The 24,703-nt window shown below is 39.0% G+C and overlaps 1 long non-coding RNA gene across 5 annotated transcripts in view; it reads left to right on the top strand.

The window, feature by feature from the left end:
* Positions 1-24,703, top strand: part of LOC123568446 (uncharacterized) — a 54,590-nt gene that overhangs the window by 16,303 nt on the left and 13,584 nt on the right. For 4 of the 5 annotated variants that reach the window (XR_010580612.1, XR_006691821.2, XR_012421813.1 and 1 more), the window contains exons 2-3: positions 2,163-2,233; positions 22,446-22,642. This is a non-coding gene — a long non-coding RNA (uncharacterized lncRNA). The remainder of the gene's footprint in view (positions 1-2,162; positions 2,234-22,445; positions 22,643-24,703) is intronic. The other variant, XR_012421814.1, reaches the window with a different exon arrangement.

Here is a 24,703-nt window from a genome sequence, read left to right on the forward strand (position 1 = left end):
CCCAGATGCAGGAAGCCTTTCACAGAGTGCTGCTGGGATCAACGCCTAGGGAAGGAAGACGAAGGCAGTGGCACTGAGCCAAGAAAAACCCAAAGACCAGCACTAGCCAACTTTATGGGGGCATATTCTGGAGCGACCATGGGTCCTCAGAGTTGGTTCCCATTGAGGCAAAATGGTTGGGCTTTTGCAGCAATCATTCCATGGGAGCCACTGCAGAAGCCATGGCTGGGCGGGTGTCTCTCTGCCACTGCAGGTGGCACCTGCCTGATGGACTAAGAGCTGTCAGCCTCCTGCAGCTGGAAACAAGAGCTTCCTGGGTGCAGCTCTGAAGAGCATCCTCATGCCCCACAGTCCACTCCTTCCCCTGTTTGGATCCCTTTTTCACACACATTCAGGAGTAGCTCCTCTGCAATCCTGGTGGGCCACTTTTCCTGGGAAAACACATGTCATGACAATTAGTAGGATGGCACCAAGCACCTGCCCCTGCAGCTGGCCTTGAGGCTGCCACGGATGCTCAATATGTCCCTGCCCCACCACCTGTTCTGGATCCCCCCTCACCTGCAGCCAGCACTTCTTCTGGTCCTAGTGACTTTCCTGGGAGAATGAGCAGATCTTCAGTCCTGAGAATATGAACACTTGGTCACTCTGCTCTTCTGAGCCTGGGACTGGTGTAACTGTCTATTTTATCATTGCTATCAGGCCAGGGAGAACCAGGAAGCACAAGTATGGGTCACCTGGATTTTAACCACATCCTATCTCACCAATGGAGCAGTTGAATCCCCTCCTGATGATCAGGAGCAATTGCCCTGGATGGGATGGCAAATCCTCTTTTAGGCTGCTGGTCCCTGGAAATGAAGAACCAGACCTAAAGTGCCCAGAGAGCAGCCATCACTTATATGAGTTCAGTGGAATGTTTACTCTTCCCTTCTTGGATGTAATCTTCCTTTGGAACCAGGATCTTTATTCATGCACAGCTCGGAGCGAGAAAATGGTAACATGCCTCTCCAGTGCGGGTCTTGGGAGTAATGATAAATAGGGTTGTTCCTGTTCCAGAACCCCGGAGGCCTACTTTATTTTACTATGGTGTTAGCCATGAAATTAACATGGTGTCTGCTCCCACTTCTAATTTTTTTTTTTTTTTTTTTGAGACAGAGTTTCGCTCTTGTTGCCCAGGCTGGAGTGCAATGGCACGATCTTGGCTCAAGGCAACCTCTGCCTCCCAGGTTCAAGTAATTCTCCTGCCTCAGCCTCCCGAGTAGCTGGGATTACAGGCATGTGCCACCACGCCTGGCTAATTTTGTATTTTTTAGTAGAGATGGGGTTTCTCCATGTTGGTCAGGCTGGTCTCGAACTCCCGGCCTCAGGTGATCCACCCACCTCAGCCTCCCAAAGTGCTGAGATTACAGGCATGAGCCACCACACCTGGCTCCCACTTCTAATATTTCTAATACTGTTTAGTCTGTTGGATAATCTGGCCCAAGTCTCGACTGCACCATAGCCTGAACCACTGCAGTACCTTTTCATTTTGCGGCCCCACTAGAAGCAGGAATCCTTTTGCATTGCCTGAAATGTGAGCTGAAGGAGTATTCTCAAGTACAGCACATGCTGTTTCAAAAGATAAACAGGTCTGCCAGGTGGTGCACTTTCTTATCGTAGAAAAATGAGATGCCACAACTTGTCCTTTATTTTGGATAACATGTCCTGACCCCTAGACTCCTAAAAGTTTCACTAAAGTGGCATGCCTCTGGATTTATCTAGGGCTTGTCTGCCACACTCTGGAGTGTGTGTGGATTCCCAAGGCATCCAACACTGTAGTCTCTTCGTGTTGGCCTGATTAACACAATGTCATAGAGAGCTGACCTTTACGATGTCCAGATGGCCCAGATCTCTTCTGTCCAGAAGGCAGAAGACATAATATTGCCCTGAGAAGAAACTGTAAATATGTGCTATTGTCAGTTTCATGTGCATGCAAACTTTCTGATTGCTATGGTTTCCACATTTGTCCCCTCCAAAACCCATGTTGAAATTCAATTGGCCATTGTGATGGTATGAAGAGGTTATTATGCTGTGAGGGCTCTGCCCTCATGGGTGGAATTGGTGCTGTTCTACAAGGGCAAGTCTGGCCACCACTTGCTCTCTCTTACCCTCTTGTCTTCCTCCAGGTGATAATGCAGCAAGAAGGCCCTCACCAGATGCCCACCCCTCAACCTTTGACTTCTCAGCCTCCAGAATTGTGAGCCAATAAAATTCTGTTCATTATGAATTATCTAGTCTCAAATACTCTGTTAAAGTAACATAAAATGGACTAAGACACTGATCTAGTTTTCTGATCAAGATGGGAATGATCTTTTAGATCATTAGATGGATGATCTTTTATGATGCACCTGCAGCCATGTTAACCTGCTTGGGTATGGGCAGGGCACAGCACTTGGGGTCATACTGCATTAAGCTTGCAAGGTACTACTATTGTCTTTCCAAAATAATCTGAATTTTCTTTAGGCCCAGAAAGCTAAGTAAACACAGACAAGGTAGGATCACTACCGTGGCATTTAACTCCTTAAATGTGCTGCTAATTCCTGCCATCCTTGGGTGAGATATATTTATATCTATATCTATAGATATAGATACAGATATTGATAGATAGATAAATATATCCCAATTATATAAATTTATATCTTGTCTGAGATGAGGGTGGAGTAGTTTTACAGTCTCCCATTTGGCTTTTCTGCTATTATATCTCTGACCATACATGCAAAAGACCCAATGTGGGGTTTGCACCAGTGGTCTAGTATGTCTTTCCCAAATATATACTAGGCACTTAGTGGGTCTGTAGAATCAATGAATCTATTTCAAGCAGGACATCAGCCAAAATTCTATTCATCACTGATCCCATAGATTCGAACTCTAACAGAGGAGTGAAAATGACTCTGCAGGGCTCCAGGTGTTACTGTCAACTCTAAATCTCTGTCCAACAATCCTAGAAACACTTGGATATTTTTCTTTCCCTTGTGTACAGTGACCCAAGGAAATTACATACATCATTTTGTGGAAGGGCTGGGGAAATCATTGCCATGCATACTTTCCATGGTGTTTCACGGTCCTTCCTCCTGGGAACATGGTCTCTTCTTCAATCAATAGGTCTTAGGTCCAAACACTGGCTCAACTTCAAAACTGCACCAGGAAGCTACTGCTCTCAGCCTCTTGATCATCATCCTTGATTTTTTCTGATGATGTGAGCAGTGCCCTGATTGGCTGCCTGTCCATTTTGCCCCCAGGGTGCTGTGTTCTACAAACCCTCTTCATACTTCTGAAGGTCAGGCCCTGTTGGCGGCCACTCCAACCTTGCCAGTCATAATGACAATTGCATCCACTTGGCTTCTCATCTTGAAGTACTGCCACCTGGTCTGTATTTCTGCAGAGTTCTGTCATCCTGTATTTATAGCAAGCCTAATTCTGTAAAGGTGTCTCCCACCATTGGCCCTGCCTCTACAGGAGAGCAAATGCCAACAGTCTTTGGGAGGCTGGTCCTTCTTTTCTTTTCTTGTGCACTCCTTCTTCTTCTAGGAAATAGAGTCTGCCAGAACCCCCTGTCTCTGTGAACCTTCTAGTGGGTCTGCTGGCCTTACGTAGTGCAACCATCCCAGCATGCCCACCTCCCTGAGTCTCCCCATGCCCCCTTCCACTGTCTGCCATGCAATCCTGGCATTCCAGCTCACTTAGTATGGACCATTGAGTTTTTCCATTCTTCAGGAAGCATCATGGTAGCAATTTTACCCCATCTCCAAAGGCTTTGTCAGGATGCTAAATCCTGTATCTCCAAATTGCTTCCAAAGCAATAAACTCTCCTTTTTGTGCAGAGCCCTTTGCTGAAGAATTCTCAAAATCCAATCCTGTATGTACTTCTCTGGTTCTGCCAGTGCACATTGGCTGGATCTTGTAACTATTTATCAGACCCAGGTCATCCCAGCTGTGACATAAGCTTAATTATGTTCTAACAGCTAGGAGATGTCTTATGGGGGGCAGCCTCTTCATTTTAAGTAAGAGAGAGTGCTTGCTCTTAACAGGGAGGGGTGAAACAATTCTGGAAAACAAGACATGTGGGAACATGGAACTTCAAGATTTTGAGACACGCCAATCAAAGTGTCTGCATCCCATGTATCATGGTTCTATTCTTTTGTAAACAGAATTGTGCATTGCAGAGCTGCCTTGGTGAGAAGCTTGACCTTCTTCTGGGTTTGGCTACCTTGAATATTAAGTCTAGTGCCTGTGTGGCAGGCAGAATAATGCCTCCTTCTCCCCACACAGAGATCCGTATCCTGATCCAGAACCTGTGAATATGTTGGGTTCCACGCTAAAGAGAAATTAAGGCTACAATCGAATCAAGGTTGTTAACCAACTGACCTTAAAGTAAGGAGATTATCTTGAATTTTGTAGTGCTCCTGATATAATCGCAGGGTCCTTAAAATTGAAAGAGGGAGGCAGAACAGGAGAGTCAGAGAGAGATGTGACTATGGAAGGTTGATCAGAGATACAATGCTGCTGGCTTTGAAGGAGGAGGAAGTGGTCAAGGAGACCCAGAATGTGGGTGGCCTCTAGAATAAGGCCTCTGGACAAGGTAAAGGACCTGGTTTCTCCACCAGAGCCTCCAGAACGAACAAAGCAGATGGTTTTCACTCAGTGAGGCCCATTTTGTAGTTCTGACCACCAGATCCATAAGATAATAATCTGTACTGTTTAAGCCAGCAAGTCTGTGTGTATTTGTTACAGCATCCATAAAAAACTAATACAGTCTCTATCTCAGCTTTCTCAGCCTTCACCTACAGAGCAGAAGAGCTTCTGTGTATGATTCCCTCTGTGTTTCATCCCTGGCTCTTAGCTTCCTGTCGATGGATCTCAGTCTCTGTTTACCTAATGCTTTCACTGGCTTAAACAGTGACTCCCAAGTCCATTGTCCTGATTGTTACATTTCTCCCTCATTTGTAAAATGCCTGAACCCTGCCACTGGCTACTGGATCATTTCAGGGGTACCCATCCCAATTCACCATCAGGGAGAGTTTCAGTAATTGGGCTTCGACCTTGTTCTTGGAGGTTGTCTTTAATCCATCTATAACCAGTGATGGAGTCCTCATTACCCCATGCAAAGATAATTCCGCTCCCAGACTCCCTCTAAACTTATCTGTTCTTTGTAATTATTTCTGGAATCAAAGTGCCAAGGTCGGGTTCCTGGTAGGCAGCCTGTGAGATGGAGTTCCACAAGCATGAAGGTTTACTGAGTAACCTTGGGAGGGGTGCCAGAAGGGAGGGAAGGAACAAGGACTGGCCAAGGCCAAAGTCAAGGCACAATTCAGCCTGAACAGACTCAGCCAACACTATGGGGGGGCATGAAGTTGACCCGTGTTGGTCTGGAAAAGCCTTTGTGGTCCTATATTACCACCTGAACTAGCTATGGATTAGGCCTCCTCTTCTCCTACCCTTCCCAGGGGGGTGACCTAGGCCAGTGTGGCTCTCTGCTGCACAGGAAACCTCTGGGAGGGCCTGACTAGCAATGGGTATCTGCCCACAGCTCAGTATTGGGGACAGAAGAGGCGCCTGTCTGTGTCCATCGTGCTGCATCTAAGACTGAATGTTTTGTTATTATAAGGAATTTTCCATCTACAAAGATGGGGTTATGCAAAGGTCTTTTTAATCAACCTCATTAGCAAGATCTAGACTTCTGAATACAATGGGAGAATATGTTCAAAATACTAGGAAAAATTACTATTGACTTTAAACTTTCATCATTCAGAAGTAAAAATGCATTAAAGGCTTTTTTTACATAAATATCAACAGAAGTTGCTTCTCAAGGATATAATTTGAAAAGAAGAAGAAAATTTTGAACCCTTGAGGAAAGAGTAGGCGGAAAGGAGCAGTGATGAACAAACAAATGACTAAACAATGAATTTTTTATTTTATAAGTTTTAGGAGTAAAAGTTGATGTTTTGAGATGCATATTTATGGTGCAATGCTTATTACGAGTAGGCAATTTAACATATTCATCATCTTCAATAGTTACCTTTTCAATGTTTTTGTGGTGAGAGCACCTAAAATTTACTCTTTCAGCATATTTTCAATATGCAATACAATATTAACTACCGTCCCCCTGCTGGACTTTCTATAGACTTATACAGCCTGTGTGACTGCAAGTTTACACCCTTCCTATACCTTCCCATTTCCTCTCCCTCCCTACCCTGCTGACCCCTGTTCTACCCTCTGTTCCTATGTATTCAACCATTTTTTCCGTTTGAAATTCCATATATAAATGAGATGATGAGATACTTGTCTTTCTGTGCCTGGCTTATTTCACTGAGCACGTTGCTCTCCAGGTGTAGCCATGTTGTCACAAATGGCAGCACAGCAGCACCTCCTCTTTTGCGTAAGGCTGAATAATATCATAGTGTGTATCTGTGTGTGTGTGTGATGTACACACATATTTGACATTTTCTCGTTTATTCTACAACGGACACAGATTGTTTTTATAACTTAGCTGTTGTGAATAATGATGCAATCAACAATGGGAGTGCAGACATTTCTTTGGGACATTAATTTCCTTTCCTTTGGACATATATACTCAGCAACAGAATGGCTGGATTATATAGTAGCTCAATTTTTAAAATTTTTAAAGGAAGCTCCATATTGTTTCCATAATGGCTGTTTCCATTTACATTGCCACCAACAGTATACAATGTATGAGTTCTCCATACCTTCAGCAGTACTTGTTATCACTTGTCTTTTTTAATAACCATCCTGAATATATGAGATATACAGTGAGGTAAATCTCATTGTAATTTTGTCTTGCATTTCTCTGATAATTAGTATTTTGAGCACTTTTCACATATCTGTTGGCCATTTGCATGTCTTCTTTTGAGAAATATCTGTTTAGATACTTTGTACATTTTAAAAATCAGGTTGTTTTGTGTGATGCTGCTGTTGCTATTGAGTTGTATGAATTCTTTGTATATTTTGGACATTAACTCCTTGTCAGATACATGATTTTCTAATATTTTCTCCCAGTATGTAGATTGCCTTTTCTCTTCGTTGTCTGTTTAATTTGCTAGGCAGAGGTTTTTTTTTTTTTTTTTTTTTTTTTTTTTTTTTTTTTTTTTCCCCCTTGATGTGGTCCCATTTGTTTATTTCTGTTTTTGTTGCCTGAGTTTTTGGTGTGACATTCAAACAGTCATTGCCAAGGTCAATATTAAGAAGCTTTCTCTGTGTCTTTTTTCTAGTATTTTCACAGTTTTAGATGTTATGCTTGTTAATCCATTTTGAGTTGATTTTTGTGTATGGTGTAAAATAAGGGTCCAGTTTCATTATTTTGCTAAATAGTAAGTTAGTCAAATAGAAGACAAATATTTGAAAGTTCAAAAACACTTTTACAAAGTATTGAAAATTTTTTAAAATGGAAGGAGCGGTAAACAGGTTTAAAACGAAATAGTTCAAAAGTAACTCTTTTCCTTGGTAAGGAGACTGAGATGTCTCCTATGTTTTGACTCTGTTAACTATGCAATAAATATTTAATGAAGAGAACTATAAAGTATAGAAGTAGAATGTTTAATAAACCCACAAAATTTTAAAAGCAGAAATAAAAATAGAACAATCTCTGTCTATATAGAAGAAACCAAGGAGAAAAGTGAAATAATAATAATAATAATAATAATAATAATAATAATTAGAAAATAAAGTGGTAAAAATATACCAAAATATATTAAATATCAAGATAAATATATTTTAAATTTTTCTGTTAATCAAAATAGATTTTAAGAAATTTATTTTTAGCATTCTCTTTTCTTCACATCTTCTATGTTTAAATAGAAGTGTCCATCTAATACATTTTGGTTTCTGTTTCTTGAAGCACATAAAAACCTACTTTCTCCAAATAGTATTCCAACATTTGAATTTAATCCCTTCCCCATTCCCTATCACTTTTTTAAACCTCATATGTATCTATCTGAAAATAAGACTTTTTGACAATTGCCTATTTTTGACATATTATACAATATTAATATCTAATAACTTGACATTCTATATCTAAAGAGTTTGAAGATAAATTTTAAAAATATTTGCTATGTGTGTTTTATAAGAGACACACCTAAAACTTTTAACAGAAATGTTAAAAGTAAGGAGATAGAAAAAGGTATGCACAGCAAATATAAACAAGGAAAACAAGTACAGTAATATCAGAGAAAAGTAGAACCCATGACACAAATCCAGCTCCATTAAGTATGAAAATAGCTGTAAAAAGTCATGAAAAGCTTAAACTTATATATTCCTAACCATATAAACTCAAAAATTCTTTTTAAAAAAGTAGACAAATATGTCGGTAAAGTGGAAAAAATTTAGAACCTTAGCTAGATATTCTTATTATATTATTCTTAGAAAGAAATAGATCTGGCAAACTGGGAAAAAATGTTTTGTGCAAATTTAATAAGCTTAATCTGACATTGGCCTCATGGATATACTCGACACTAAAAGAACACACATCCATTCTAAGGACGCATGGAACAGTCATCTAAAAATATTTAACTACAAAGAAAGTTTTAACGAATACCCAAGAAATTAATATTATTGACCACATTCATGCACCAAAATCTAATGAAATTGGAGATCAATTGCAAAAAAAAAATAGTTAAAATTCTTCCCATGCATTTGTAAATTTTAAAACACATGTAAAAGCATTTATAAATCAAATAAAAATTATAATAAAAATGAGAAAAAATGTGAACAGCAGACACACTCCATCGTGTTGTGTAGTGTAGAGACGAAGGGCACCTCTCATTACAGCCACAGCCTTCTAAAATGACCCCCAGCCACAATCTCAATTACCACAAGCCCAAACATAAAAGTGATTTTACTCTGGCTTATATGGTTGTATTTGAGGAACTCTTTGCACGCTCCTCCTCCACTTTTTCCAATATCCCTGCAATCTCACTGACCCACCTGGAATCCCTCAAAGGGGTCACTTTCCTCCCTTTGTTCCCTCCAGCAATGCTCTCCTCTTCTCTCTGCTCCAGAGTCAACCTTTAGCTTCAGCCTGGACTCCAGTTCCGTCCTCTGGGAACCCTTCTCTGACCTCTTTCAAGAGTCAGAGGTCCTTCAACTCCACAAACCCTGCCTCTCATTCACTGGCCCATTTGCAGCACCTCCACAGGGCCTGGTACACATACTGGGCATCAAATTCATGTTTGCTGAGTGAACATGTGAATCTGAAAGGAGGTGCTGGATCTAGAATGCAGCTATGAGCCTTAGAGGCCCCCCAAATCACTCGAGCAGCCTGATTGTAGCCTGCAAGGATGCAGCATAGCGGTGAACAGGCAGACGGCTCCCCGGGCCAGCTTCAGGGCTCCGAGTTTTACCTGAGAATGCTTCGCTGGACCTTGCATCTGACAAGGACGGTCACTGTACAACCCTCACCGGCCTCAGACCCTGGAATAGGGGGGCAGCTCAAACCACCTTGCTGCTGAAACCCTCCCTGGATACCAGATGCAAGGGGAGGTCAGGGCGGACTCTGCGGAGGTTCACATTCCCTTTTGTCCATTAGACGCCACTGGGACCCATAGTGAGCCCTTTGGGTTTGATTCAAGGCAGGCTTGCGCTTGGTCTAAAGGGTCTGGAAAACCAGTTCACAGGGTTTCAAGATGACTGTCCTTTCCTGTTTGACAACTTCCGTTTCATTGGTTGAAGAAGGGAGGTTCTAAGCAAGATGACCAGGAGAAAGGCTCTAAGTATACCGCGTCACACAGCAGTCCCAAAGATGTCTGTCCTACTAAAGACCTAGTGGCAGAGGACCGGGCAGGCTGGTCTGCTGTCTGCACAGGCCCAGTGATTTCCTTTGACATCGGAAACCGAGACACAGGGATGGCTGGTGGGAGCACTGTGGGCTGTAGGCGACTGTAGCCAGGAGAGCAGACCAGGCTGGGTGTGGCGAGGACCTGCAAGCCCCCATCTTCTCGGTCAGGCCATCCCCTCACAGTGCCCCTCACCACAGCAAAGAGCTACAAGGCGACAACAGTAATGAGTCACTGTCATCCTTGCTGGACTGTTCATGGGGGAGGGCAGAGGCATCAGAAGTGGCCAGTGGAGCACCACCTTGATGCTTTTAGGGCATTCCTTTTCTTCACACAAGAGCACTTCCTGACCGTTGTTTCCTCTTAATTCACATTTGAAATCCTTACACTCCAGTGTTCACGTTTAAAACATAGCTGGGAAAACGTGACACTTTATTATTTCCAGTAATGTGTTGGCTCAGTGAAAGACTTTTTGTGTTTTAATGTTCTTTGTTGAGATTCTTATATTTTATTCTCTTTCCCTTTCCTTAAAACGGTTGGTGCTACTGTTTTCTTTGAAGGTTCTTATATTTTGGGGCCATTGTTACTTTTCTGTTCCCCAACTCATCTTTCACTAAATCAAATAAACTCTCTAGTTGATTCAAATAACAATATCAAGTATTTATTGAAAACCAATACATGCTAAGTGTCTCATATAATTTGTTTATTGATCACATTATTTCTAAAATATGCAATATTCTTATATGTGCTAATGGTCATTTTGTTCTGTCTTTTTTATGCCTTTTCTAAGTTAGGTTACTAACATGATTATTTTGCTCTTTAGATACACCTGGCGCCTGGAGGCTCTTGATCTAATTCTTTAAGAAATTACAGATTGTAGGCTTTCAATAAATATTTGTTGGATTTAATTTTGGCACACAAAAAGTGCATAAGAGAAAACTGACACTTCAGATTTACAAGCGAACTTAGGAACCATGTAAAATGGGCTTTTTATTTATTTAAGAGGAAATACTGACCTGGGGGGTAAGGAGAAAGGACAGACAGTGGTTCCTGGCCTTCACATTGAGTCATTGGCAGCCTCTACGCGTTACATTATGGTCCTCTCCACCCAAGAAGAAGACGTGTTAAACTCCTAACCCCCAGTGCCTGAGGAGGGCACCTTACTTGGAAATAGAGCAGTCGCGGATGTAATTAGTTAAGATGAGTTCATACCGGACTGGGATGGATCCCTACTTTGGTGTTACTGGTGTCCTTTAAGGAGAGGAAAGAGACATATGGGCAGACGCACAGGCGACAGTGGAGATGAGATTGGAACAACGATACAGCTCAAGAATGCCAAGGATTCTCATTTGCCACCAGAAGCTGCAGGAGGCAAAAAAGGATCCTCCCCTACAGATTTCAGAGGAAGCAGCCTCTGCTGGTAACAGGGTGATTGACTTCCCAGACTCTAGAACTGAGAGACAGTGGATTTCTGTTGTTTTAAGTCACCTAGTTCATGGTACTTTGTTATGGCCACCCTAGGAATCTAATATGAGTACTCCATGGTGTAGCTGATTAAATCTGAGGGACATAGCTGGTCCTGGGAGGAACCGTGAGGTACATGCCTCTTACTCTTTGAAAAGGTGAGCCTGGCTACTCCCTTTTACTCTCTATACTTCCTTTTATTTTTATTTTATTTTGTTTTATTTTATTTATTTATTTATTGGGACAGAGTCTGTCTCCGTCGCCCAGGCTGGAATGCAGTGGTGCGATCTCGGCTCACTGCAACCTCCACCTCTTGGGTTCAAGCAATTCTCCTGCCTCAGCCTCCCGAGTAGAGTAGCTGGGACTACAGGTGCACGCACCATGCCCAGCTGATTTTTGTGTTTTTAGTAGAGACAGAGTTTCACCAAGTTGTCCAGACTGGTCTCAAACTCCTGACCTCAAGTGTTCCGCCTGCCTCAGCCTCCCAAAGTGCTGGGATTACAGGTGTGAGCCACCGCACTCAGTCCCTTTGCTTTTAGAAAGACCTTTTCACCATTTACTCATTAGTCTCTAATATTTTTTGATCTCTATTTCTTGAAGCATATAAAAATCTACTTTCTCCAGTAGCATTCCAACATTTGAATTTAATCCCTTCCCCTTTCCCTATCACATGTTTAACCTCATATGTATCTATCTGAAAAACAGGACTTTTTGACAATTGCATTCTTTCAACATACTATGCAATATTAGTATCTAATAACTTGGCATTTTATAGATTAAGACAATTTAACTAGTTAATGTTGATGAATTAAATTCCATAAAGCATATTAAGAGCCAATGTTAGTACCACATGCTTCCACCCTGGACCAGCCACCAAATAAAAATAAAAATAATTTTATTTTATTTTAAAATAATATTCTAGCAGAATAATATCTGAAACTAAGTGAGTTAGTATTAATTGCTTAATGTCAACCTTTGGCTTCAAGGATGTCAGTTGATAAAAAAATAATTGGATAAACCCCTATTCAGCAACAGTGCTGGAATCAAAGTATTTAGGTGACAATTCATGACCTAATAGTGCTATCCTGCTATCCTAGATTGCAACTTCAGAGTCTACATAAGGTTTGTTGAGAGAGATGCGTGCGTGCGCACGCAGACACACACACACACACACACACACACACACACACACACACAATGATTAGCAGTTCTCAAAGACGGGATGATCTACTTTCTGACTTGGGGACCCTGGTAATGACAGATAATGCACACAAAGTCTAGAAGGTAAAATAGAGTAGACTTTTTCATACATAAATCTGAGAGATAAGATGTTGTCTAAATCCCAAACTTCTAATCCTAGATTCTGTTCTATTAATAATTACTGGTGTTACCACTTCTGTAGTCTTCTGGGTCTGCCTTACATGCCTAAGAGGGATAGGAAAAGTCTTAACCTAGTACTTAGCTACGTATGCAGAGACAAACACACTTGATTTTAACCCACATTTTCTCCAGCTATGGTCACTACTGCGTAATGTTCACTTTGGAGGTCTAGGGATGAGGAGACTCTGCTCACAGTATTTTATCTTTGATTTTAAGGCACAGGATTGGTTAAATTAAATTAAAAGCAATGTGATTTTTATGAAAAGAAATTCTAGGAATTTTTCTTTCCTATCTGGAGATGTTTAAACTTGGAATAAAATGTTAAACTATATGTAGTCTTCTTTGTTAATGGAGGAGGCATAGTGCAATCTATATCACATCTGTATATTACTTTTTGTTATGGAATATTAAAATACTGATTTTTTAATATTAAGACGTTACTTTGCCATTAAAGTTTGTGAATTAAAGTACATTTTTACCCTTGGATGCTGATCTTGTTGGCACATTTTGTTTGTTAGGTAATTTAAGCTTTTATTTTTCTTCTTTGATTAACCTAAAAATGTAACCTTTGTCTGAGTTTCTCAGGGTTCTTACACTTATTGATCTTATAGGACGAAAAAAGGATAAAGGTGGAGATTGGATTAGGATGGAAACATTACTTCCTTCCTCACTTACTTCAAATCTTGAAAAACTATAAAAATAATGTTGAACGCCTATGCCTGGAAGACCTGGGACTAGCAAGCTCATCCATCCTGACTACAGGGTGTTTTGTTCTGCCTCTTCAATCATAAAATGCCAGTAATGATAAAGACAAACTCCATAGACAGAGGAACAGGGAATTAGGAAGATAATCTAAGCAAAAAACAAGATCGCCAAGCATTTCATAAAAGTTAGCAACAGAAGTTAGCAAGCAACACAAAGTAAACACACAGCAAAACATACCCCTGAGATGACAGGGTGGAAAATATAGGGACAGGAGAAGACATTGCATCCATAACACAAGAATAGGGTATAATAATTTTTACAAAACAGAGCTCTTGAAGAAATTAGAAACATGATTATCAAGATAGGACAGCCTATAGATAAAATTAGAATCATTGCAGCTGGAGAACAAAATCATAAACAACAGATTAAGCTGAAGAATTATTTAAGAGCACATTTTCAGAATCTGAACATTTCTTAACACCACAGGGCAAGACATAAGCCTCGAGAAATCGTAAAGGCAGAAAGTATATAAGGAGCTTTTTATTCTAATACCAAATAAAACATTATACCACTACCATACTGCTTAATTACAGTAGTGTTGTAATGTAGGTTGGAATCAGGAAGTGTGATGACTACAGCGCTGTTCTTCTTTCTCAAAAATGCTTTTGCTCTTTGGAGTCCTTTCAGGTTCCATATGAATTTTGGTATTTTTTTTTCTATTTTTGTTAAAACTGTTAGTGGGATTTCAATAGAAATTATATTAAATCTGTAGATTGCTTTAGGTAGTAGAAACATTTTCACAATATTAAGTCTTCCTATTCATGAACATGGGATGTTTTTCTATTTATTTGTGTGTATGTTAATTTAATTAATCAATGTCTGTAGTTTTCAGAATACAAGTTTTTTCATCTTCTTAGGTAAGATTGTTTCTGAGAATTTTATTCTTTTTAATTGTACAATAAATGGGGTTGGGTTCTAAATTTAATTTTCAACTTGTTCACTGTTAGTCTTCAGAAATACACTGCTTTTTATATGCTGATTTTAAGTTCTTTATTTGCTGTTTCCAACTGAATTAGCAGTTGCCCCTCTGGAAGCTAGACACTTTCCTACTCCTAGGAGTACAAGTTCTCTGTCTCTAAAATTAAATTATTAAAACTGTTTTTTTTCTGTTATACTTCTTAAATGTGACATATCTCCAAAGTAAAAGAATTATTAGTATACTTTTGTATATTTTTGACCACACCCAAAACATTGCCTTATGGCGGTGTCCAGTGCATTTTACCCGATTAAATTTTTAGTCCAGCCAGCCTGCTCTTCCTCCAGCTGCTTCTCCTGCAGCCTTGCCCACATAACCTCTATTCTTGGTTTTCTCTGCTTTCTGTTCCACCCTAGTCCCTTCCAGCATGAACTATACATTCATTTTCATGAGGTAGGACAAAAGTAGAGATAGTGCCTCAATAAAAATATAAGCATACATTAAATACAATGTAAAATCAAAAGTGTTAAAACTCAGTAAATTCAATCAATAAAATCAAAACCATATTTTCTTAAAATTATTAAAAATAGAGAAATATTTTACAAATCTAATTTTTAAAAAGGTTTAGAAAAATAACTAGAAAATATTAAGAATACCATCAAAGAAATTAGAACTATAATTATGGAATTGATACATACTTATAAAAATAAAATACATACCTTAATGACAACTTAACAATTTAGAAGAGAAAAATGATTTTATGAGAAAAGATACATTGCCAAAACTAACTCAAGAATGAGTGACAAATACGAGTAAATTATGTATCATGGGGAAAAATAAAATTGTAAGTGAATCATCACCATCATCATCATCATCGTCATCTGAATCACTATCCTAACCTGAAAATTTCTAGGCTGAAATAATTTTTCAGAACTTCAAAGACCAGAAAATGTATATTCTATGTAAACTATTCTGGAGAATAAGAAAACCAAAAACCTTCAAAAGTAATTTAAGGAACTAAAAATCTTGATGCCAAAACTAGACAGTGATAAAACGGGTAAATTATAGGACATTTCCACTTACGGACATTGGCACAAAATATGAAATAAAATATTTGCAAAAAGACTACAAAAGTGTACTAATAGAATATGACATTGTAACTGTAATGTTTGTTTTGATATTAAAGGAGCTTCAAATTTAAAAAATCACCTTTTGTTCAATACTAGAAAATCTATCTCAGGAAATTAATGGATTAAAACAATACAATTATCTTAATGTTATAAACATTTGATACAATTCAACACTGTAATAAAAGCTCTTATGAAACTAAGGTATAAAAAATGTCTTTAACTTGATAAAGGATATGTACCAGAAATCGAAGTCAACATTATAAAAAGTAGTAGAATAATAGGAGCATTCTCATTAACATTAGGAATAAAATCAGGCTTTCATTGGTTGATTCAATCTTATACATTTTTCCTTATCAATGCTGTATAGTAGTCCATTGTGGAACTATTTCACAATTCATTCATTCATTCCATTATTGGTGGGTATGTGGTTACTTTCCAGTTTAGGGCTACTAGAAATATTTCTGTTATGAATAACAATTTATTTATTGGTGAACAAATGTATACATTTTTGTTGAGTATATATCTACAAGTGGAATTGCACATGCTGTTTTAGTAATATTGCCAAAATATTTTCCAAAGTTTGGTAGGTTGCACCAATTTACATTCCCACCAGCAGCACATGATGGTTCCAATTTCTCACCAATACTTAATATTTTAAATTTCATTTTAGATCTTCTGGTAGGTGTGTAGATTATCTTATTTTCATTTGCTTTCCATAACTGATGATGTTTGTAATTGATATTCCCTTTTATAAATTTATAGCTTTCAACCTACATAGAGTTTATATGTTTGTTGAATAATAAGAAATAGTTTCTCCAGGCATTGAGCTTTAAAAAAAATAGTATAATACTCTGCATTCTTTCGTGGTTGGTTTCTTTTACTCAGTTTCTGTTTCTGTTGTTAATGTGATGTGCATTAGTTGTGATCCATTGTGGCTTAAAACTTTTGGTGGACATTTGGATTATTTCTGATTTGGGGCCATTATGAGCAATGCTGCTACAGACCTCATTCGTACATGTATTCTAGGATGCATGCATATGACTTTATACTGGAGTATGTATTTTTTATATGTTTCTAAATAATAGAGAATTCAATTATTATTAAGTTATCCTGCTTATCTCCTAATGCAAGATACCTCAGTCACTTTTGTATTTACTGACCCAGCCAGACTTTCCTTTAACATTTCAATTATACACATATATAGTTCAATGCTTTTATTTTCAATAGCCGTGTATTCCTGAGTTATAAATATTTCTCATAAACATCATATAGTTTTTAATTCATTATTCTAAACTTTTTAATTAAATATTTAGCCTTTTTAAAGGTAATTTTAATGACTGATTATACTTTTGCTTTCAACCATGTCTTTATATCTGTTTTCTCCTTTTGAAACTTCTATAAAACTGGTTAATTTTTATCACTCTAACTTCTGCCAGTTTGAAAGTTAAACACTCTGTCTTCTTCATTTGGAAGGATTTATTGGCCCTTTTTGTATATCCTCTTGTGTAAAGTGTCTGTTCAAATATTTTACTCATTTTTCTTATTGGCATGTAGAATTTCTTTATACATACCGAATACATGTCCTTTGTAGGATATATATGTGGCAGTATTTCCCGCTTTTCTGAAGTTGCTTCTTCACTTTAATAGTACCTTTTGATGATCAAAGTTTTTAATCTTAGTATTGCTCACTATTATTTTTTGTCTATTTTAAGGATATACAAAAAATTAAAAACTTCAATGCCTTTGAAGATATGTTCTTCTAAATCTTTATGGTTTACCTGTCATATGTAGACCTGCACTGTATCTGAAGTTAATTTTTGTAAATACTTTAAAGTAAGGATGCAAACTGGTTTTATGTATAGAAAATCCAAGGAGCCCAGCACCACTTACTGAAATGGCCCCCTAGTAAGTATGATCTCTGTCATTACTCGGGTTCATGTATGTGTATGTATGAGTCTATTTCTGGACACTGTTCCACTGTTAAACATTCATCTTGTTTACCAAAGCACATTGTAATGATTTCTATTACCCTTATAGGTCCCAATATGTGAATTGTAAGTCCTCTAGCTTTGTTCTTCAATATTATCTTAGCTCTTCTTAGCAAACTGCATGGCCATATCCACTTTGGAATCAGCTTGTGGATATGCACACTAAAAAACTCACTCACACAAACATAAATCCTGCAGGGGGTGAAACAGTACTGAATTAATAGATACATTTTAGGGGATTGACTTATCTAAAATATTGATCTTGCAACCCTCTAATATGATACAGATAGCCATTTTTAGGTTTCTTTATTTTTTCTCAATAATGGTGATATGGTTTGGCTCTGTGTCCCCACCCAAATCTCATTTTGTAGCTCCCATAATTCCCACGTGTTGTGGAAGGACCTGGTGGGAGGTGATTGAGTCATGGGGTTGGTCTTTCCCCATGCTGTTCTAGTGACAGTGAATGGGTCTCACGAGATCTGATGGTTTTGCAAACCGGAGTTTCCCTGCACAAGCTCTCTTTTTTTTGCCTGCTGCCATCCACATAAGATGTGACTCGCTCCTCCTTGCCTTCTGCCATGAGGACTCCCCAGTCACGTGGAACTGTAAGCCCAATAAACCTCTTTCTTTTGTAAATTGCCCAGTCTCAAGTATGTCTTTATCACCAGCATGAAAACGGGCTAATATAAATGGTTTGTATTTATCAGTACAGAAGTCTTGTATCCCTTTTGTTAAACTTATTTCTTGGCATCGGATATTTATGAATGCTATTTTAAGTAGCATTTTACTGTTAATTTCTTACTTGTTTGTGGCTGATATGCAAATATACAGTTCATTGAATTTATATTGATATTGGATCCCATCTTTATTAAATTCAGTTATTAATTCTAAAAATTTGCCTTTGATTAATTTAGATTTCCTAGCTATATAATCATGTCATTTGAAAATAGTACTTATTCATTTCCATTCTTATGCCTTTTTAATTTTTCTTGCTTGATTGTTCAGGTACAGTATTGGATCGGTCTAACTTTGAATGGAAATGCTATGAGTAGCCATCCTTGTCCTGAAAAGGGAAACACTTTCTGTATTTTACCACTGATCATTTTACTGCAAGTTCTGTTCTGTTTTTTGTTTGATATTCTTTATCAGATTAAGAAGATATCCTTCTATCCATATTTGCTGAGAATTTTTATTTAAAATGCTTCTAATGAGTATATTGAAGTAATGATACATGTTATTCCTTTTCCTGTTACTGACATAAATGAATTTTGTTAAAATTTTATAATATGATCAATATATTCACATATATATTTCACATCTATATTCACCTCTATATAAACATATAGATGAAATATATAAACATATATTATCATATATAAACCCATATAGCATATGTATATATAATCATACATAAACACATATATGTGAAATATATACATTACCATCATACATACAGTTGGTAGGTTTCATATATAAATTTATAAAATATATATGAAATTTATTTACATATGAACTAGATCAACTTTATATGTACAATAACGTTATCATCATTAATTATAATAATAATCATATGATTATAATTATATTCATCATTAATGATAATATGTCATTGATAACACTGGGTTCGACTTGTTAATGTAAATCACTGGGTTCAACTTGTTAATAATTCGTTTAAAATTTTTGTTTTTCCAACTGTAATAGATTGCTTAAAATGTTTGCATCACATTCGTAAGAGATGAAGGTACTTACCTTAACATCAGCAGCAATTTTTTAAATATAAAATTTAGGTAGGCTTCATTGAACACAAACTACTTAAGAAATATTTTATACATTTTTATCTGAAAATTTTTGAATGTTTAGTGTTATTTCTTTTACAAATTGTTTTAAAAATTCTCCTATAAAGCCATGTGGGCTTGGAGGCTTCTTTGTTAAAAAATATATTTAATTTTTTAATTATTAAAATTATTCTGATAATCCATTATTTTCTTCATTCAGTTTGGCAAATCTTATTGTGAGGAATTTTTACGTTTTGCTCAAAGTTTTGGTTTTCTAACAAAGTGTATAACCCTATCTCTACAAAAAATGCAAGATTTATCCAGGCGTGGTGGTGAGAGCCTGTAGTCCCAGCCACTCAGGAGGCTGAGGTGGGAGGATCGCCTGAATCCAATTGGTTGATGCTGCCGTGAGCCGTGATCGCACAACTGCATTCCGGCCTGGATGACACAGTGAGATCCCGACTCAAAAAAATAAAATAATATAAAATAAATAAACAAAAAGTATCCAAAATGTACCCAACTAAAACTTCTGGCTTGCAATTTTTAGCGTATAATACTCCACTTTTAACACAAAACTTGGAGACTACAGATAAATAAAGGTACTTGTCTTTATTTTCCCCCACAAATAAAATGAAGACATGGCCATTGTAAATTATAATTAAATGCTGGATGCTTCTAGGATATTTTTAAAAACTTTTCCTCTATGTTGATATTTATCTATGCTGTAACCATAGGGACCTCAATTAAGAAAGTTAAGTGAATTCTGCAGGCCTTGATATTTTTAGCAAGTGAAACGGGTAATCAAATTTCACAGACACACTCACAACCAGCATGACCCCCGGATAGACCCCCTGGAATATATTTCAATGAATACAACCTCAAAATGTATTACTAGTGGGATAGTAGTATATAGTACTGTGTTTAGTAGAGTACTTCAAGCTTATGGGGAAAGATCCATTTTCGAAAACCTCTTATGTTCATATGTTTTTCATGCTGTTTTGAGTATAGCAGAATAAAATATTAAATGGTTGGTTTAAAATTTTTGAATGCACTTTGCAATGTCTACTGATCTTTCACATAGTAAACATGCAATAACTCTTCATTGTTTATGTTCATAAATTTATATTCTTTGTCTCAAGAGGAGACATTTATTAGCCAAGATATTGGACACATGTCAGTCCCACCACCGGCTAAATCTGTGTTTTCATGTGCAATTTACCATATATCTCACTGGCTTTGTCTGGCGTTTAAAAAATTAAAATAAAGAGATAAAGACATACAAATAAGTGTTTTTAGTTACTTTTGGGTAAAACAAAGTATAAGGTCATTCCTGTTCACTTATTTGTGTGCTCAAAAATATTTATTTAGCACCTATTATGTTCCAGACCTTAGATTATTTACAGTGTCATAATAACAGCAATGTTATTTGTTACTGTCTCCCCTCCTTACCTCCCAATCCACTCTTCAACTCATTCCTGTCTTCCTTACCCATCACTCCATTGATACTTTCTTAAAAAAGTCTCTGATGATTTGCATGTCTCCCAATTCAGTGGTGATTTTTCTGTTTCAGTCTTGCTCACCTTTTTAGTCTGTTCTTAGCTGAAATTTTTTGAAACACTTTTTTTTGTTTCCTGACACCAGCTGTCTTGGATGTCTTTCTACTCAGTTGACTAATTTCTATTTTTCTTTGCTGCTCTTCCTTTCCATCCAAACCTACCTCTTAAAATCACTGAGGATTTGAACTTGGACTCTGTGTTTACCTCTCCATGCACTCTTCTCCTAGATATTGCATCCATTCTAATATGCTTTTCATGTCATTTTTATGCTGACGACTTTCAAATTTATATTGCCCACTCAGACATCTCCTTGGAGAATCACATTTATATACATCCAGCTGCTTACCTGACATTTCACTGATAACTTCCTTCTATGTCTGAATTTAAACATGCTCAGAACAGTGTTCTCCATGTGCTCTGCAAATCTGCTTCTTCCCTGGCTTCTTCTCAGCACCACTGTCCACCCAGCTGTTCAGACCAGAAGCCTGCGTCTCACCTGCATAGGCTGTCAAATAGCACTTAACATAGATTCTCCTTTAAAATAATGTATCTTGATGCTTTCACTGCCATCACAGTGGTTCATTCCCCATCACATCTTGCCCGGCTTTCTGCATCAGGCTTCTTTTCATTCCCGTGCTCCTAGTCGATTGGAAACATATGCAACATGGGAAGCATAATCACAACACCAACACCCACGAACCCAGCACCAAACCTCATATTATTACTAATATTGAAGAATGTAGCTGAGCAACCCTTCCCTAAACTCCTTCTGTAGCCTTCCCCACACAGTAAACACCATTCTCAATTGTCTCCTCTTGTAGCCTTCCCCACACAGTAAATGCCGTCTAAATTATATCCTTTTCTGAATTTTAAGGAGTTGTTTTATGACTAGGTAATATACCTAAACTATACATCAATTTGATTGATTTTGTAGATGTTTTATTGAATTATAACATACATAAGAAAAGGATGTTATAACCATAAGTGTACAGCTCAAAAACATTTCACAAATGAGCACAGCTTTGTGTCTACAACCCAGATCGGTCCGAGAAACAAAGCATCAGTCATGCCTAGAAGCATCTGTGAAGCCCCTTTTCATCATCCGGTCCCCAAGGGGAGCCATTATCTGAACTTCTAGCACCACAGACTACTCTCATTTACTGAGTGTGCACTCTCTGCGCCTTAGTTATGTCATTCAACACTCTGTTTGTGAGATCTCTCCATGTTGTTTCATGTGGTCGCGCACACACTCTCATCGTTACACAAGATTCCATTGTGGGAATATGGCATGCTATACTTCTCCATTCTGGTGTTGGTCATCATTTGATGAGACTCCAGTTCTGGGAACCTGTTTGTACACGCCATTTGGTGACCAGATGCACATGTTTCTCTCGGTGATGTGCCCAGGAGAGGAATTCTGGGATGTGAATTTCTGGAAGATGAATGTTTACCTTTGGTAAATACTACTAATGTGCTTTCCACAGTTCCTGCATCAATCTATACTCCCGTAAGTAGGGTGAGCAAATTCAGTTCTTCTGTATCATCACCAACACTTAATATTTCATTCTCTTGTCCTGTCTCTATTTTTAATCGATTTAGCAAAGGAATGTAAATAATATTGGGTTGTATTTTTTTTGTGTGTTTTCCTAGTGAAAAATTACATTGAAGGAAAGTGGTGGGGCAAGATAATGGACTAGAAGTCTCCACCAATTACCACCTCCCCTCCACAAGGATACCAATTCAAGAACTATTTACATGAAAAAAGAACCTCTGTAAGAGCTTGAAATCAGGCGAGGACTCACAGGATCTGGTTTTTACTTCGTTTCACTGAACGAGGCACTGAAGAGGTAGGAAAAGCAGTCTTGAGTCACTGATGCCACCACTCCTCCTTACCCTGGAAGCAGCCTCATGGTGCAGAGAGTGTTTCTGTGCCCTGGGAAGAGGGAGAGCCAGCAATTGTGAGGCATAGAGCTCAGTGCTGCCCTTGTTATAGCACAAAGCAAAACTGGGTCAAACTCAACTGACACCCACCCATGGAAAGAGCTTTTAAACCAGCCCTAGCCAGAAGGGAGTCACCACCTCCAGCTGTCAGAACTTGAGTTCCCACAAGCCTCGCCACCATGGGCTAAAGTGCTCTGGGGCTCCAAAGAAAGGTATTGTAGGCCACAAGGACTTCAATACCTAGGTGAGTCCTAGGGCTCAACTGGGCCCAGAGACAGTAGACTACGAGGGCATGCGACCCACAGAGACACCAGCCAGGGTGGCTAAGAAAGTGCTGGCACCCTTCCTCTAACCACAGGCTATACAGCTTGTGGCTCCAAAAGAGACACTTCCTTCCACTTGAGAAGAGAGGGAAGAGTAGGGAGCACTTTGTCTTGCATCTTGGATACCAGCTCAGCCACAGCAGGATAGGGCACCAGTCAGAGTTATGAGGCCCCCTTTCCAGGCCTTAGCACCCCCCCACCCCCGACATTTTTTCCTAGCCCCCAGACATTTTTTTTTTTTTTTGAGACGGAGTTTTGCTCTTATTACCCAGGCTGGAGTGCAGTGGTGCGATCTCGGTTTACCTCAACCTCTGCTTCCCGGGTTCAAGCAATTCTCCTGCCTCAGCCTCCCGAGTAGCTAGAATTACAGGCATGCACCACCATGCCTGGCTAATTTTGTATTCTTAGTAGAGACGAAGTTTCTCCATGTTGGTTAGGGCCCCCAGACATTTTTAGATACACGGTGGGCTGGAAGGAAACCAACTGTCTTGAAACGAATGACCCAGTCCTGGAAGGATTCATTACCTGCTAACTAAAGAGCCCTTAAGCCCTAAATAATCAGCAGCAATACCCAGGTACTATGCTGATACTTGCTGGCTTCAGGTGAGACTCAGCACATTCCCAGCCATGATGGCTAAGGGGCAAGACTCCTTTTGCTTGTTAAAAGTGGAGGGAAAAGTAAAGGGGACTTTGTCTTGCACCTTAGGTACTACCTCAGCCACAGTGGGGTAGAGCACAAGGCGAGATTTTGGAGTCCTCGATTCCAGGACTTGGCTCTTGGATGGCCTTTCTGAACCTGCCCTGGGCTGGCATGGGGAGCACTCCCCTGAGGGGTGAGTTCAGGGCCAGACAGCATTCACCACAAGCAGACTGAAGAGCCCTTGGGCCTTAAGGGAACCTTGGGAGAGTACTCCTTGTGGGCCTGAGGTGGCAGTGGCCCTAGGGTGACACTCCTCTGCCTTTGCAAAGGGGAGGGAAGAGTGGAAAGGATTGTGTCTTGTGATTTGATTGCCAGCGGAGCCACAGGACAATAGAACACAAGGTGGACTTCCAACTTTTTAACTCTAGTCCCTGGCCCCTGGATGGCAACTCTGTATCCACCAAAGGCCTGGAGAAACTTGCCATCATGAAGGGAAGGCCATAGGCCTCCCTGAGTCTGTCACCTGCTGATTGTTGAGCCCCAGGGCTTTGGGCAAACAAAGGTGGTAGCCAGGGAGTGATTACAGCAGGCCTTGGGTGAGACCCGTGCTGTCCTGGCTTCAGGTCTGATGCAGCACCGTCCTAGGGTTGGTGGCCTCAGGGTTCCTTGTGTCACCCCACCCCTAGCTCCAGGAGGCTCAGTGCAGGCAGAGACAGAGACTTTGTTTGTTTGGGCAAAAACAAGAGTGGAAGACAAATGTCTGTGCCGGGGAATCCAGATAATTAGTTCTTCCGAACCTTGTCCGAGACCGTCGCAGTGGTACCTCTAAGGGTCTGTAAGAACCACAGCACTACTGGAGTTAGGATTCCCTCTGAGGCAGATATGGCGTAGATCACAACACCCGAGTCTTTTCGAATATTTGGAAAGCCTTTTCAAGAAGGACGATACAAACAAGTCCAGACTTCAAAGGCTACAATAAATACTTAACTCTTCAATGCCCCAAT

Source organism: Macaca fascicularis, chromosome 13 (genome assembly GCF_037993035.2).
Source record: "Macaca fascicularis isolate 582-1 chromosome 13, T2T-MFA8v1.1".
Classification (NCBI taxonomy): domain Eukaryota; kingdom Metazoa; phylum Chordata; class Mammalia; order Primates; family Cercopithecidae; genus Macaca; species Macaca fascicularis.